The 18,015-nt window shown below is 44.3% G+C and overlaps 1 protein-coding gene across 2 annotated transcripts in view; it reads right to left on the reverse strand.

Annotated features, from left to right (window-relative positions):
• Nucleotides 1–13,522, reverse strand: part of zgc:92140 (uncharacterized protein LOC447854 homolog) — a 29,049-nt gene extending 15,527 nt beyond the window's left edge. The window contains exon 1 of one of the 2 annotated variants that reach the window (XM_062396191.1): nucleotides 13,296–13,522. The gene's annotated coding sequence lies outside the window, so the exon portion shown is untranslated. Of the gene's footprint in view, nucleotides 1–3,307; nucleotides 3,796–13,295 lie in introns of those variants that run through there. The other variant, XM_062396192.1, reaches the window with a different exon arrangement.
• Between the last annotated feature and the right edge of the window lie 4,493 nt (nucleotides 13,523–18,015).

The following is an 18,015-nucleotide window of genomic DNA, read 5'->3' on the forward strand; positions in this document are numbered from 1 at the left end:
TTATTCTCTTATTTTGTTTTATCCAAAGTGTAGTCAGACAGGATGCGTTCAGCTCGCAGTGAGGGAGCAGCAAGCCGATTGGCAGAGGCAGAGCGGAGTGTAACGTTTGACAATGTCCTGGATGTTGTCTGGACTCGAACCGTTCCCAGCATGGTACGCAAGTACTCGTGTTTTGAAACGGATGCAGGCAGCCACTGGTAACCAGTGAAGGGAGAGGATTTGTGTCTGTTATTTGCGACATATATCAAAGGCTGCTTGTTGCCAGATATTTGTTAGAAATCTTGGTCATGGTCACACATACACACACACTGATCTACAACAGTTTTTGTGTGTTTATTATTGAAAAAGGCATTGTGAATTGATTTCATGGCAACTGGTGCGAATGAAACAAAGCTGTAGACTCTCCACTCTGACATGTTATTGCCTTATATAGTTAACGTGGTGGAGAACTAAAAAACGGTTATTTATTTAGACGTCCAGCAGACACAAAGCACTGTGACATTTATTTGGAGAACTGTCGGCCCCACTTGCACTCTTTGATCTGCTTTGCTCTCTTCCGACTAATATTAATCTCTTCAGCTGCTTAATGTTAAACTCTGTTTCCGAGCAGGTAGTGCAGAGTTTACTGAGATGGGCATTTGCGGCGTTGCTGAAAACAGCTGTCTGCTGTGGCAGCAAATGTGGTGAATGAGAGTGAGCCAAAGCAGTAAGGTCACAGGCCGTGAAACCAAAACTTTGAATATGAATATGCTTAAATGCATTCCATAGAGTGTAACAGTGAGAGCCCACTTTTACAATGGCTCTGGTTCTGAAGGTTAAGTTCCCATTTATTTTTCAGATGTATGGAACCAGGCCGAGCAGCTACCAGATGAATCGTGACCATAAAACGTTTAGAGGTAAACAAATGTTGGGAAACGGAAAAAGGGTAAAAGGAGTGTGACATAATTATTTGAAGTGAGAAGGAACTATACATCCCATAAACACTTGCAAATGATCGCTTTCAAACGATTTTCAATCATTGCCAATCGGAGCATAGCCAACACGATTTGCATGTTACATGTTAGGATCGTGGGGGGTGTAGTACTTCCCCACACTTATAAAACACATTTAGCTCATAATACAGTTGATACCATAGCATATAACATTGTTTACGAATCTCATAGCTTGTGGTAAATCCAACTGGGATGGTTATAATATTATGGCTAATAATTAAAAGCTCTACTTAGAATGAACTGAGTATCTACTCTCAGAACCACACTGTTGAGCTCTATACAAGCAACTCTTTCCCATTATAGTTTGTTATTGCATTAATTTCTGACAGTACAATTCTGTAGATTCCTTTTTCCACAACTATTTATAACCTTGTGATGGCCTTGTTGAAGCATCTTGAAAGCTAACATCTGTTGGGACATCATGAGGGAAGGAATAAAATACTGTACATTTCACACGTCATTATTATTATTATTCAGAAAAGAAGAGTAAAACCTTCCCGCCTAGGACAACTAAGAGGAACCCGTCGCACTGTCACACACATTACACTATAGATGGTCTCCGTGTCACTCCCACATTCCATATGCTGTCAGTGACAGAGCCCAGCTGACTGCTGCCAATTTAAAAAAAATAGACACAGACACAGAAAGAGTTGGCCAATGACTTCCCATCTCCGAAAGGAAATCTGGTGCTTGAGCGGAGGACGAGCGCCAGATGAAGAAGGCTGGAGAGGCAGAAAAAACTGATTACGAAAGAGACAGACAAAACAAAGAGAGCGAGGGAAGCGGGTGGAGCAGACGGAGGGGGACGTAGGGGTAAAAGGAAAAAGATGCAAAACAGCGGGATGGAAAGAGGCGAGGAAGACAGACAAGTGCCGAGCTTCAAAAGAACGCCGCCGCCTGCCCCTCCTCCTGCGAGCGTTTGAAGTCCACAGTGTTCACTCCCGTGTTCGGGCGGCGGCCGGCCAGCCTCCATGTCTCTGGACACAACACAAAGCACCAGGTGGACCGGGTGCAGGGAGCGGTGGCTGTGCAACTACGCGTCTGTGTGTTCGGGCAATGCAACTGTATTTTATGTGGTTATGGTTGGATGGTTGGATGGTTCAGGATAATTCCAGTCATTTGGCCGTTAATTGCCAATTAGGAATCGCATTTAGAGTTATTGCTGATATTTTGGACAACAGTTGCTACAGGGATGTAGAGGGGTGAGAAACAGTCAGGTGATATCATTATAGCACCGTCACGCACACCTTCCCAGATCTCAGCAATTGACTTGGTGAGTTAGGGCTGCCTGTCATGTTTTATCACGCTGCACACCAGAACAGCCGTATTTTCATTTGTGTGTGAGTGTGAGTGTAAAATAAAACTCAACAGTGCATGGACAGATTGTCAACACACTTGAGTGTGTGTTGACGGTTAAAGGTCAACAAATACATGGTCCCACAAAACACATTTTCCAACACATCTCGGCAAACAGTAGAGGTAGGGGAGACAATCTGAAGTTTATAATCCCCATCAGGTGACGTCAGGAGGGAGTCACAAGTCAGGAAATCACATCACGCTAAGTTCAAAATGAATTGTGCAGTCAAAAGGACCATAGACACAACCTGGAGCTAAAATAAATAGAAAAATACTTCATGATCATATTGTAGGAATGACATTATTATGATGTCAGAAAATGACCTCATATATTATAGTTCTTGTGACCCTTGCGACACGTTCCGAGACTTTAGAATAACCAATCAATGTGTCATGACATCATGGTATTATTACAGTATCGCCCTTCCAATTCTCATTTGAAACTTGAGCTACTATTCAATCTTGTGAAATGAATTTACTGTCCCTTTTCATTTTGCAATAAGAGTTACGTTTTGACCCCTGACTACTTCTTTGTGGGTTGGTTGATTTGATTCTTTAATGTGAAATCTAAGTAGCTACGTGTCTAGAAAGAGCCCATTGAAGCTTGGGCTGGATCCGGATCAGAGGGCAGTTCAAGGAACTTTTAATTACTTTTTTTTAACATTGGGAAATTTCCCCACTCACAATGCATGAACTGTGAAGACAAATATCTTGGCCCATTTAGGGGGACTGATGTCTATGAGTCCGCGAAATTTGGTGCAACTTGATTGAATTGAAGGGACTATTGGGTTATTCTTTAATCATCAATAAATGTAAAGCAGAATAATCTCTGGAGCCAGAATTGGGCTTCCATATGAATTCCTCAAATTGTTTGCGGAGGTTTTCCCTAGAGAAATCGAACCATGGCACACAAGCATGCACACACACACAGACACACAAAAACACACAAGGGGTTTCACCTGTGGCCTGTTTGAGAAACCTTGTCGAGAGAGCAGCTTATCAGTCTGCTGCAGGCAGCCTGGGACACCTCCTACTGCGACTACCACTCTGGAACAACTCAATTATATTTCACTTACACACATTCACAGAGACACACACACACACACACACAGGATGAAGGTCTCAATGTAGTTTCAGTCGCATCGTCTCAATGAGACACTAGCAGTAAAAAATAATCTCATCCAGCATAATCTGCCTCTTGACAGGTCACTAAAAATGAGGATTTTGTGCCGGGGAAGATGAGGAAGATGAGGTGTACGCCCGGAAACCGTGCCGCGGGGCTGCGTGCTGCCTGTCAAGAGAATCAAAGTGCCGTGAGCTAGAGACAAAAAAAACAACAGAGAGAGATACTGGGACGGGAAAGAGGGGCGAACAAGCGCAGGCAGCCAAAAGGACAGAGGCCACCGAGACGGAAACAGTGAAAACTCTTTTAACTCTGGGCTATTAGTGTAAATTCTGAAGTGAATATTAGATTAGCAGAAGCTGAGAGACTCCCTCCTGAAAACCACCGAAGGAACAAATGCATTGAGAAAAGGGAGCAACCTCGATAGATTTTCACTTCCCAAAGGGTCTCCAGTGTGTGGGCAGCATCTGTTTGAAGGGCTTTGATTTGTGTGTATTGAAACATCAAATTGTGAGTAGGAGCGTGCTAAAAATAGACCCAGCAGTCCCAAAGCTGTTGTTGTGTGCAGGGATCATGCTCGACTGTGTGAATCTGTGAGCCAAGCTGCTATTACTGGGGCTCTATACATGTATGAGCTACACTATACCTATAAATAAATAACTGTGTCCGGTGACATGGCAGAGGATGCAGGGACATACAAATCAGCTGTGTGTTGAAATTCAAGGAGTTCTAACTGGCTGGCTTTGTCGCAAACAAACACAGCAACAGTCTGTTTTGTATTATTGCACACAGTCTCTTTACGGTTCTGAGGAAATCTCAGAATTCCTCACCCGAGACTTTCTCCGGGAGGTTTGATGTTATAAGGGACCACAAGCTGTTGATGTTGGCACCATATTTGAATCAAAGACCGATCATGTTATTTGTTTGGGATTTTGTCGTCTCGAATGTGCAATGTTTTCCTCAAAGATGCCCTAAAAAAAGGTAGTTACCAATCTCAAGGAGACCCAAGACGATTGATTACTGAAATGGAAAATAAGAAACTAAAAACTGTGTTCAGCTTTCTGACTTTTGTCAAATCTTGGTTTGTTTGTTTTGGTAAACTAAATGAAGAAAAGTCGCATTTGACCTCTAAGGCCTCAAAAGACAATCTTCAAATGAAACAGTCACAGAGGGGAAAATTCCTTTTGTGCCTGAACAACTCAGCGATGCACCAAGAAGACACCGCTTCATATCAAATTATTAAAACCATAGAAATGTTGGGGAGTGTCAGGGAAATATAACAGTTGACCATAATATAATCATGTTTATTTCCCGTTGATTGATGATGATTGAATCTATTACATCATGCTGTTTCCTGTACTTCTGAATGAATCTTGGCCTGATTGCTTTAACTAGGAATTGTTGTTTTCATGTGATCAGAAGATCCCAACCTTTGACTTTGTAACAACCCCAACCAGAGTGGGAGGGGTTAGCCAAATGTATAAACACAAAGAACTGTTTCCTATCTGGGTGCATATTACAAACTAAACTCTGTCGTATGCACCATGCTCGAGCATTAAAGGTGACAATACTGTAAGATAAATTTGTTTTTCGTTTCCTCGTTGGTAGAGTGGGATTGTAGAAATTGCCACGACAGGAGCACCGGAGTTCATTTGCCTGTGTTTCATTGTACAATGAGATCAGTGGGGACACTTTTAGCAATTGGAGACGTTAGCTGGAATCAGCCCGAGTAAGAACTGAGCCACTCGGTGCCACATGCGAGACCACAGCGGGGCGTTGCTTGGTGTTTGTTTAACCCACAGGAAAGCTGGACTGTGCTGCTCCCAGCTCCCTGCAGACAAAATGTGTCGATAGGACGAGCTCAGTCTGGCAAGTCAGCCAAGACCCCTCGCACCCAGCAACTATCTTCCACTCCTGCTGTCAAACACACACACACACACACAAAGCACACAGGCTGAGCCAACATGATCTGAGAAACAGCCAATGTCTGAAGGGGATAAGAGTCCTTAATACCAACTGGCACACGACCACCTCACAATCCATGCAACTTGCTCCAGATGCTGAACATTCATCTCGGGGCATATTCGTCAAAGCCACGTAGCAGCCTAATTTAGGGTTATAAATAACACTGTGATGTCAGCTAGCAAGTCTTTCGTCATCTCAACATGCTTCACATTAAGCAGCGAGTCTCCCGTCAATGTTTCCCTCTGTAAACGATCGCAATAACAATAGCATAAACCTCGGGGGTACAAAGACCTCTAACTCAGAGAAGGCATCCATAAACACATGGCAAATACCCAAGCCCTTTTTAAAATGAACAGGATTTGGCAAACACAGAGGCTTGCCCATGCCTGCATACCTGGAGGTGTGACCTGACCTGCTGAATAAGTCTCCTTTACGAGTCAGTTTGTCCAAGGAGCAACTGAAAAAAGAAAAAAAAAGCACGGCGGGCAGGGAGAGATGTGAGCGTGCGCGCTTGCATAAACACACAGCGTGGAGACAGGCCGAGCAGTGTGCGGCGCGAGGGTTTCTCAAAACACAGGGTTGTGCCAGAGGCGGCAGAAGCGACCGCAGAGCCTGAAAAACTGGCTGAGCAAAAAAGGGAGAGAAGGAAGACGACTACAGAGGGAGGTTTTACCGGGAGTCATGCAGCAGGTTCTTTTTTTGGTGTGGGTTTGAATTTCCTTCTCTGCGTATCGGTTGTTGTATAGTAAGGCTACTGTAACAGGTGTGCCTCGTGGGAGAGTCCGGGCTGCGCGGGCCGGCCTGGCGGTGTTTTCCACCTGTGACACGGCAGAGCTTCATCGTCTGCTCCATCGCCGCCCTGCTGGTCCTCACTGCTCTGCATTAATCCGCGGTGACTAAGTCTGTCAGTAAGTGCAGGGTCTCGCCGGGAAAACGGCTCAGCTGAGGTGGTACGCCCGCCATTTCCTAACACATCTTATCTCATGATCAATTTAGTGCATGACGGGCTTTGCAGTCACACTCATTAAAATTTGCTTTATAATATTAGACAAGGTAGTTTTGAGGGTTAGCCGAGGCGACCTACCTCTGTTGTAAATCACTGCAGAACACCATTGAGAAGGTTAAGCGACGTGCTCACACAAACTGTCACCAAGGGTTTTAGCCCAGTGCAGAAAATACTGCAGGAGACTTTTACATTTTTACAACGTCTTGATTTCTTTTGGATTTGACGCAAAAAATAAATCATGATCTTGTATTTGATCTATCAACGGGCTGTCAAAGAAATTCTCAGCAATTTCCCCATATGCATTACAATGGATGAGCAAGATTAATCTTGCTGCTGATTCCGTCATGCAGAGTTTGAGAGTCAGTGCTTGTGAGAAAAGTCGAAGAAGCTTCCATCTGCTGACACACCTCATAAAAGCACAATGTTTATGATCATTGATCGTTTTCCTGCTTTATTCACCACCTGACATTGTTATTTGGATCGAAGGTATCATAGAACTGAACGATATGGATCAAATGCTTTATCTTGGTTCGTTTATAACGTGTAATCACTGCCCTTATATATGGGCGGCACGGTGGTGTAGCGGTCAACACTGTCGCCTCAAAGCCACGTGGACTTTGCATGTTCTGCCTGTGTCAGTGGGGATTTTCTCTCGGTACCCCGGCTTCTTCCCACAGGCCCCAAAACATGCAGAATAGGGTCTATATGTTTTCCACTGGGAGGGAGGGGGGAGGTGGGGGGGGGTTGGATTTCACTACACAAGTAGATATTGTTCCTTTCATCAGGGTACTTTATCACAATACTGCCAAATTGTTGCTGTGCTCAATGATTTTGCAACTGTGGCACTGAGCCATCATGCAAAACACTTGGACACTGAAACAACCAAATTCCACCACCTTTCCAACTGTGACAAGTTGCATATGGGAACAGGGCCAATCAGTGACCCGGAGATATTAAAACGATAAGACAAATCTATTCCATCGTACCTACACTGCTGATCACACACCCCTAATGCAAACACTTCCTGCTGACTAACACAGTTCTCACTATGCCCGCTGTCAGCACAGCAAAAATCGAAATGTCATATGTGAAGTAACTTCCCCCGACACTTGGCTGGGGAACCAGTGCTTGGTGCTGCAGTGGGTTGAGTGCGTCTTCTTCTCCCAGGGACAGAGCAGGGCTTCAGTACAACTCCATGGCCGACGTACGCCGTAGTATTTGCTCTAACCACGCAGCAAATGCTGCAGCTCTCCTCTTGTCCCAGTTTAAGCACTCCATCAGTCTGACAAGCCTGGGAAGCGGTGCCAACCCACACAGGCTGGCTGACAGCAGAAGGCTTCTCCTGAGTGGTGAGCCGTTGCTGTACATCCCCACTCTGTGTCTCTCTCTCTCTCTCTCTCCCTCCTCCTCCCCCACTGTCTGCTGTTTCCTCTTTCCCACTCTCTCTCATAATAAGGCTGAAGTGGTCACGTGGGGGGGGTTGGGGTAAATACAGGTGCCCCACTGCTCTGTTTGGTGAAACCGTGGCCAATCTGACTGACAATAAGAGGCGCACTGCACAGAGCCAAGCCATGTGCTGGAGGAGAAACAAGAACAGGTTTCACACAAGTTGTTACAAACATATACTTTGGCGGGAGGCCTACGCTGCTTCTCCGGGTCCATAAAAACCAGTTGAGCTGAAAGTGAGACGTCTGCACAGAAGACAGCAGGAGAGATCAACAAAGAAGTGAAAGCAGAAAGTGGTGAGCATTGCAAAAACATTGCAGATTGCTATTAGCATTCTAACCTCAGATGCCAGCACGGCAGTCTAATTGAAATCTGAGCCGCATTGGGATTCAGCTTGGTGCAGGGAGAACCAGACCATACAAAAAATGGATTGTTCCACTAATACAGACGAGGCGTCAGGATAAAATGTCTCCTCTGAGGCCTTTAAAGACTGGCGTTCGTATCGCCGACTTCTCGCGAGCGAGACGGATTCCCTTGAAGAGCAAAAAAACCCAAGTCGTCACGCCAGTTTTCATCCCTCCCATACAGAGTCCTCTGTTCTGCAGCTCCCTGTTGTGACTGAGGTGAAGGCAGGTCGGAGCCTGAGGGGACTGGTGGCTGCAGAGCGGGGGCCGAAGCAAGAGAGGAGAAGTAGGCAAGTAATTATGTGGAGAAATGCTTTAGTGATATTATGACTTCATCCTGCACAGACATGTAACACACAAACAAACCCGTGTCATTAAAGCCACCTATCGACCTGAAGCTGGTACACTTACACACAACTATTTAAACCTGTGTGTGTAAACTCGTCTGCAGAGATTTTCTCATCACCTCCCACATGGAGGTTCTGTTGTCACCCCTGTTGGTTTGCTTGTTGGTTTGTTTGTGAGCATTGCAAATGTTTTTTTTTACCATTTTGACTGATTTCTCAAAATCAGGCATGTTTAGGGGACTGATATGCAATTTGGTGCAGATTATTATCATAAAGTTGAATATGTGGGAGTAACTGTTTGTTCACCACATTTACGAACAGCGAGCAGCACACGGTTGAAATAGCGGGACCTACTCCAACACAGCAGCCACGCAATGTCAAACATGTTTATGTTTTCAAATCCAATTCTGTCTGCCTGGCGATTTAAAATAGAAACTCTCACAGCTGGAGAGAATTAAGATCAATTTGTGCATAACTAGCATCGATGCTGCAGGACAAGTGGCCAAACTGATGGGATGAGCGTCTGCGTGTGTGTGTGTCCTGTTCCAAGCTCTGAACAGACCCGCTTCAGCTGAGCCTGTGCTTCATCTCTCCAAGGTGCTGCTGTCAAATACCCACAATGCTGTTCTTTCAGATGCAAACCAATGTTTTCCCCCTCGTCTCTCGTCCCGAACAGCGACACACACATGCCACAGACAGGAAACATTTCCCTCAGTGGACCATTCAGCTCTTTGTAATCAGCTGTCCAAGAGACTAATGACACACAACGATAGGCTATTATAATTCATTATCAGCCGACGGTAATGATGCTGGGCATTAGGGTTGAACTTTATTAACCACATATCACCATGACAAAGGAAGGCAAAACCACCAGAGAGGGTTTCTCTCAGAAAACTGTTCAGCCTGGATGGTGAAGCAGATCCTTCTGACATTAATATTAGCAGCAGATTGGATTTCTTTAACGTTATTTGGAGGTTTTTTTTCAACAATTATGAAAATAATAATGGTATTTGTATCTGATGTCAATACAGATGTATGCACTCTCTTAGTGCTGTTCTAGTCCTATGATGAATTTAGTTCAACAGCATGAAAGACTTCCACATAAGAATATAGCAGCTCGTCTATGGTGTCTCACTTCATATTCATCTTTTAAATCATGAATACATATTTTAGATGCGGACAGAAGAGCTCACGTGTCAACCGAAAGAAAAGCCTGTCTAAGATGAATTACTTTGAAACAACAAAATGACTGAAACTATCTGCCAATTAACTGATGAGTTAAGAGAATAATTTCAGTTTTTAAAATGTTTAAAGAAAAGACATCAGACAGCTGCTGATTCCCTTGGCTATAAATATGCTGCTTTTCCATTGTATTATATATATATATTCTATCATATTTTAGGTGCAGGTTTATTTCCTCCAAGAACACGTCATGTTTTATGAACAGGAAAAGTCCGATTCCACTTTAAAAAAGCAGCGGGTAAGAACAAACGTTACTTACAAAATAGCACATATAATAATGAGCTATTCCCCCCCACATCACTACGTCTATGCCAAGACTGAGGTACTTATTAAGGTCATATTTTTCCCACTGTCACATGTCTTTTTGATTCAAAGGTTGCCTGCTGAATGAATGGGCCTGCAGAGATCCTGTCAGAGACCATGTTATCTGTGGTGGAGATGGGAAACAGATGCCTTCTGTCTGATGGGAAAAAGTCACGCAAAGATTCACACAGCACTTAAGAGTCTGCACAGAAGTGAGAATCCCAGATAAGATAATCAAATGAAATGGCAAGCCAAATCCGTACTGGACCCTGTCTGCTTGTTCCGTCCTGACCGGACTCTGAACACAAACTGCAGTGTAAACACACAGTCAGGGACACGGGGAGACTCTGCTGTGTCATGTGACCGACACGAGGAGGCTGCTCGGCCGACCCCTGCTGACTCTGAAGGTGAGGAAAGGGCGAAGGCAGAAACAGACGACACAATCCACAGACACAAAACACAAATCAAAAAGGTGCACAAACTAAACACACCGCACGACACAAGCCCAGTTTTCAGGCGTCATGGTGCAGCATTGGCTGCTTTGCCTGATTATTCAGCGGGGGTGAAGAAACCGATCGGCCGGCGAGCCCCTCGCTCAAACTGACAGACACGCGGAACCCAGAGGGCTCGTGTTGTGCTGGCCTTGCGCTTTTCTGCGCCGCAATACCGACTCACCACACCTGACAGCACCGAGCTCGGCCATCAGGAGAACACTCGGCACACGCAGACAACACAGCCTGGATGCAAGGCGCTGTCATGGCGGGAACTCCCTCCCACGCCCACGCACAACAGACGGACAAGACATCCTGGTAACCATAGTAACCCTCCCCCCCCCCCCCCCCCCTCACACGGTGACATCAGGGGTAATGCATCACGACCCAAACCCCCCTGTTTGCTCGACAATCACAATCACAATCACGTTCATCAGCTCAAGGTGGAGAGGCCACAGGTGGACGGGCCGGACGGATGGGGCGGGCGGGCGGATGATGGTGATGATGATTGAGGGGAAGAGGAGGAGGACTAAGAATAGATGCTCCTGCTTCGGAGTGGGAGACGGAGAGGAAGAGAAGCGAATGAGGAGGAGTGAGACTCTTTGCATTTCAGTCTTGACGGCTTGCTACCGGAACTAAGAGCCATATGTGAGACACAACTCATAAGCGTGCGCTCGAAGACACACACACACAAACACACACACATATATGCTATGAGCCAGTGTGGGAGGGTGGGAGAGAGGCAGATGGATTCGGAGAGATGAAGACAGACAGATAAATCAAGCAGGGAGGGGGACTCACAACATCCACTCACAGGATTGCGGGTTCTCAATCGTAACCTATATAAACCCTGATGGAGGCGGCTGGTGACAGGATGATGTGCACTGTAACACTGACCACAACAACCTACTTAACACCAGGGGGCCGTACAGCCGCCAAATGGATGTAATGGTCTGGTGTTGATCACTTGAGGACCTATACAGTAGCTAATGGCCATATGGCAGCATGAACACACAGCAGTCGATATGGTGGCATGTGGAAATCCACGTTGAGTAAGATATATAGGAAGTAACCTGGTGTCTGAGGAAGTGGGGAAGGATGATGTTGAAAGAGATCCAGGATCAGTTTAAACTGCTGAGCTGCGACTGAGCCTGTATATCATGTCTAGTTCAGGCTGCGGTGACTTTCCTCATGTTATCCAGTGGCAGAATCATCATCATCTACAATAACAATCAAAATCTCCCCTCAGTAGAATGCATGCCCCCCGCCAAGGCCTAACAGTCCCCTTCAAATTCAAGTCAAGCTGCACACACACTCCTAGAAATCAGTCCTCTGACTATGTCTGACTTGTTTTCCGACAGGATCCATGAACACACACAATAACTCCTCACGAAATTTGTGAAAAAGCCCCAAAACATGCAATGACAAAGAAAGTGAGGAAATGATTTTCTGGATCCCAACTAACTTTTATTGGGTTCTTTCCTGACCCCATCTGTCCACCAAGTTTTGTTGTAACTTGTCCAGTAGTTCTTGCGTAATCTAAATAGACTAAAAGACTGAATGTCTTTATTCTCCCAAAGATTGGTTGAATGTTTTGCTGCTTCTAGAGAATTGGTCATTCTCTGAAATAGGGAAGTTTAAAACCGAAACCTTCACCAAGGAAAACCAGTCTACTGTCATCTTATTGTGATAGTTATCGATAACGACTGATATGAATTTCTTTTATCTTGATAACATGTTTTGGCCTTTATGGCCCGAGCCCTGTAGCAGCATGTGTCCTCCCTCTGAGGCAGACATAAAAAGATAATAAGCAGTTTTTAATGCTCCAGAAGCCTACTGGTGATGTGTTGTGGCTATTCCCATCCTACTGGAGGATCTGTGGACACACACAGAGGCTGTGCAGCAGCAGCAGCCGCCCGGGTCCTGGTCCCGGTCCTGGGGCTGGAAGCTGCAGCCCAGGCTCAACAGCTGGGTCCAGCTGCGCTACAGGGACACACTGGGCGCTTTGTTTCCCACAGGGGGAGGCAGAGCTGTGGGCAGAGAGGGGGACTGCAAAACGGTCTCAGGGAGTTTGTACACAGAGTTTCATTTCCACAAAAGGTTAACGGTCTGTAGCTTCAGCCGGCCCCAGGTTTCTCTTCCTTCTTCTGAGAGTTTCTCCTTTAAAACCCCCCGAATGGCCTCCGAGGAGCGGGCACACAGGGAGCGGCGGGACGGGCAGGCGGGCGGGCAGGCAGACAGGCAGGGAGCCACAGCCAACCAGGATGTGGAGACTATTTGAAAATGAGCCGAGCACAGTCACAGACTCACAATGAGACACGTCCATGTCCTTTGAGCGCCCGGTGTTGTTGAAATGATGGGATAAAGCAGCGTTAGCGAGCCCCCCCACCCAAATTCCAGCAGCAGCAGGAGCAGCGGCAGCAGCAGGAGGAGCAGGAGAAGCTGATGTAGCCGCTCCTGCTCCTGCTGCGGCGGAGCTGCAGGAAGGGAATCGCCGGTATATCACGGCTCAGTCAGGAAACAACAACAAAAGACAGGAGCAGAGAGACAGAGACGGGAGCAGGAGCGGGGTCTCCACCTCCGGGATACGGTGAACGAGTGACTCGGGCTCGGTACTTACTCAGATGAACCGGTTCCGCTCGGTCCACTGGAGGGCGAGACAGCCGGTCCGTCTTCCGGCCGTGTGTCGGGCGGGATCTGCGTTATGGAGAGTGAGCTCCGAGCGTGGAGGAGTGAACGTAAACCGCGGCGTGCGTCATTTCACCAGGACGCCACTACTGTGCGCTGCCGCGATCTTGCAGCCATCTTGGCGAAGCGAGCTGCCCCAGACCAAACATCCACAAAACCCACCAATCACTGCCGGAGCCGGGCCCTTATTTTGGTAACACCAATCAAAGTGAATGGTCCGTCCTTTGATCCACCACTTTGTGTGTTTCCAGTGAAACATCTGATGGAAATACATTAACAATCATATTTTCCAACATAAATTCCAGGAATGGTTACTATTGTACACTATTTGAATTTAATGCTATTAATGCTTATTTCAACTCCATACATTCCACAATTAATTATATCTTGTGAAACTCAATCAATTATACGGGTGATAAAATATACAGGGTATATGTAGCAATCCTGATCATGACCCTTCTAAATATGTTTTACAATTTCTTTATAAATAAAAAAAAAAATATATATATATATATATATATATATAGTTTATATATATTTTTTTTATTAATTTCTTTATTTCGAGTAATTGTAAATGTTACTCTCCAGACTATATACCTGAAAATGCAAATATAAACTTTAGTACCAGCTGTACATTTGACCATTATCTTTAATTTACTGTTTTGGCATTAGTATCACCAAAAGCCTGAAGGAGCCTTTCTTTAACTTTTCTCTTGCTGCCAAAGTTTGTGGATTGAAATATTTTGCAAGAAAAGTAAAGACATAAATATGTTTACTGATGTCACCTATCATTAAGTTAATACGCAACTATTGTACTCCAATCTCACTGTGTCCATATGTATAACCGTGAACTCACATTTATTCATTTTTAATTTATTTGAATTAACATAGTGTAAGATATTCTGCAACAAATAGATGGATTAAATCCTGCCAATTTTACGGGTTCAGTATCTTGCCAAGGACACTTCGGCATGCACAGGGCCGGCCCTGGCAATGTTGGCGCCCTAGGCGAGATTTCAAATTGGCGCCCCCCAACATACAAACTCAAACTGTCATGCATCCCCAAGAAAGTTTGGACTGTATACAGATGCACACACAGGCAGACAAAATTGTAAGCTATAAAAAACAATAAAAATATATAATAAAAATATAAAAAGAGACTGTAATGATTGCATATCATGTCATGTCGACAAAAATAAACATTAATGATGTCCACAATCGGGGTGATTCTTACCTCTATATTGTTCTTTCTTCTCCTCCTCTACTTTGCAGTGCATTTTGAATTGTGCACCTGATAATTGAATCTTTTTTTGATTAATCTTTGACCCTAACCGCAGTCTATCACCGCAGCGTGTACACCTGAGGCAGAAGCGCAAATTCTGTGCGAGCCGCCGCCTGACTGTTCACACAGGGAACCATCCAGGAGGATGTTTTAGATGCTGGCTTGCCTGTCCACGGAGCCACGGGTGGTTACATCAGCAAATGTCCCTACTATGCTGCCAAAATGAGTAGGTTTTTATACTTCTCTTTGTATGCATCATGCTGCTATGAGGAACTGTTGTGAGGTTGTTGTTGTTTAGGTTTGTTTTTCTCTTTTTGTGCATTCAGCGGCGTCGAGTGGAACGGCATATGCCAGTCAACTCGCCATGGCCGTAGTCGGACACCCAACGGGACAGGTTCTGTTTGCGACTTGGATTGCTGCTCTGGCTGGATTCGCTGTTTTGTATCTGATGTGATCCCACCTCCAGCCTGTCATTTTGCTGCTGAGAGAGGGAGAGGGAGGAGAAACATTGAGGGAAGGCGAATAAGGAGATTGAAACCCTTTCATAGTTTAATACAAACATTCTTTAGGGGTCCAAGCTAATTAGATATTGCACATTATTAAAGAGGGAAGCTGACAGGAAATATACTTGGTCTTATTGGGCTATTAGTACATCAACTTCATCCATGTCTCATGCTATGCCTTGATGTGTTGTTTCTCCGCTTCCTTTGGACTTTCCCTCCATTTTATGTACCTTCAGAGTATCTGGTCGTACCTCAAAACCTTCTGGAGCTGTTTGCTGATATGGCACAGAAGCACATTGTGTGAATACTTTGATTTTATACATTTTTTCGTTTTTGCTATGTTAATATTAAGGTGTAAACAGAGACAGTTTCTCTGTTTTTTAGAAGGAAATTCTCTTCTTCTAATATTAATGGTTTATCTAAATTCTTCTAATAGACCTGTAGCTTATACTTGACAGTTAGTTATGTACGAGGTAGGTCTTTTAACAGCTCATTTGTTTTGAATACGCAAGTATCCACCATCGCTACAGTTTTCTCCTGTTAGTACAAAACTTTTGTGTCGCTTGTACTGTATGCAGTGTAATTAATTTAAATTTTCACCCTGACACACTATCCTTGTTGCACACAGAGTACCAAAGGAGATGTGTTGATGGTAACTTTTAAACAACGATGCTGTGCTCTCAACGCATACTGCCTGTGACTATGCAGTATTATTTCATCAGCAAAGCTCATTCAGGACAACAGCTGGAGTGCAGAGGAACCCAGCAGCCAGCAGGGGGCAGCCTCAAGACATCAGATGGAAACCAAAAGCAGCAGCAGACTGTGTTTCTTGAAAGGCGTCAAAAGATAAGGTTGTGAACAACTGGTTTATTCTCTAACGATAGGTTTCTAAAGCATGTTAAATCATCCAATATCTAAAATATAAATGTAACTTTTAAGTAAGGCAAAGCAGCATAGAATGACACAGACACACACACGATAATTTGTCCATCGTCTTATTGTGTTTATTTCTTCTCACAAATCAGCATGTGGTGTGGCCTAGTTGGTAGAGTCGTCGTTTCATAACAGGAAGGTCGCGGGTTCGAGTGACACTCCTTCCTCTCTTCATGTCGGCAATATACTGAACTCTTAAAATTGGCACGAACAATATATGTGTGCTGTGGGCTTCTGCAGAATGTGCGCAATGGGCTTCTGCGCAGGATGTGCGCGCAGTTTTTTTTCCCCCCATTTTATTTAATTAAATTTTTTTATATTTAATTTAAATCAAATAAAATCAAATTAATTAATTAATTTAAATTAAAAAGATTATAATTAATTTTATTTAATTTTATTATATTTAATTTTATATAAAAACCTTTTTTTTAATATATATATATTTTTTGTAAACTGTAAAACTGAACTACTTTATAAGACTGCTATCATTTGAAAATATGCACCGATATCCCCAGGAAGACGAGACATAGATAGCAAATTGTTGGGTGATAAATGAATAAAAATAGAACAAACTAAAAAGACGTTCATGAAATGTCTTTGAAAATCGAATTGTGAAAGTAAAGTTACAAAGCTGGTTTCTACCGTAATGAGTCAAACAGCGCGGTTCCATTTGAAAGTATTTTCTGAATACAGTCGAGATGGCGAATCTCTCTTTAGAAATGTTAGGGACACAACTGGTGCAACGGTTGTTTGGCCCATGAGTTTTGACCCAGCCCCTGTGTCCACTGGTGTCCTTGTTCCAACCAGTCAGCGTATTGGCGTGGGGCTGGCTCATCCCTGTGGCCCAGGGAGCGCATTTCTCCGCGCTGGTTCAGGGGTAAATGATGCTCGTCTTCACAGGTGACTGACCTACGCAAAGCTATAGCCGCCGCAGGAGATGATTTCCTTGTGTGTGTGTGTGGCCGCGGCGCTTCCCGGTTCTTTGCGGCACTACGCTGCCGGTGCGAACAGCCCAAGTATTTAACATGGGCGAGGAAAGGAGGCGGACCGCTTTTCAAGGCGCTTCTACCACTGGTGCGTCCCGGGGTTAGAGGAGGATGGTGTGACGTTAATTTATTGTTTTACATTGCATGTGTCACGTCATGATAAATCAGTCTCTTGAAGGTGAGTTGTCTCTGTGTCCCCATCTGGATGTCCTCGTTCAAGTTTAGCTTCTCAGGTTGACTTCCACTTCATGCACAGACCAGGTGAGGCCTCACCACTGCACGAATCTACAACAACAACAGACCCCTGGATCTTTGCTGCTTAATTTCCAAGAAGCAGTCTGCTGCTGCTTGTTTCCATGTGATGTCCTGAGGCTGCCCCCTGCTGGCTGCTGGCTTCCTCAGCCGATCTTGCTTTGTTTGTGCAGATTGTTATTAACTAATGTTTTCCATAAAAGAAAATCGTTATTATCCTTCAAGGGCAATTGTATGTACAACCAGCAATCAGTGCACGACAAAAATAAACCAACTTATACAATGTAAATAAAATGCAATATAAAAACCATATAGACTAAGTAGCAGGGCAAAATTAGCCTTAATAAATTAATTCATAAGTCGACCAACAGAAAATTACCCGTCAACTATTTCGATATTCTAAAAACATTTCATTCTACTTTTAAAGCAACAATTCCAAATGTTTGCTGCACCCATTTTCTCAAAGGTGCTGATTTGACACTTTTCTTAGTAAAAGTAGGATTTTAAAGTTAATACACAACTATTGTACTCCAATCTCACTGTGTCCAAATGTATCTCCCTGAATTCACATTTATTCATTTCATGAAATAATATAAATCATTAAACACCCTGTTAACATAAAGTGATTCAAGCATACAAATTCCAATACCACATTCATTATTATTTCGGAAAAGATCAAACTGTGGCAGCTTTCAG

The sequence above is a fragment of the Platichthys flesus genome, chromosome 9 (assembly GCF_949316205.1).
Source record: "Platichthys flesus chromosome 9, fPlaFle2.1, whole genome shotgun sequence".
NCBI classification, from domain to species: domain Eukaryota; kingdom Metazoa; phylum Chordata; class Actinopteri; order Pleuronectiformes; family Pleuronectidae; genus Platichthys; species Platichthys flesus.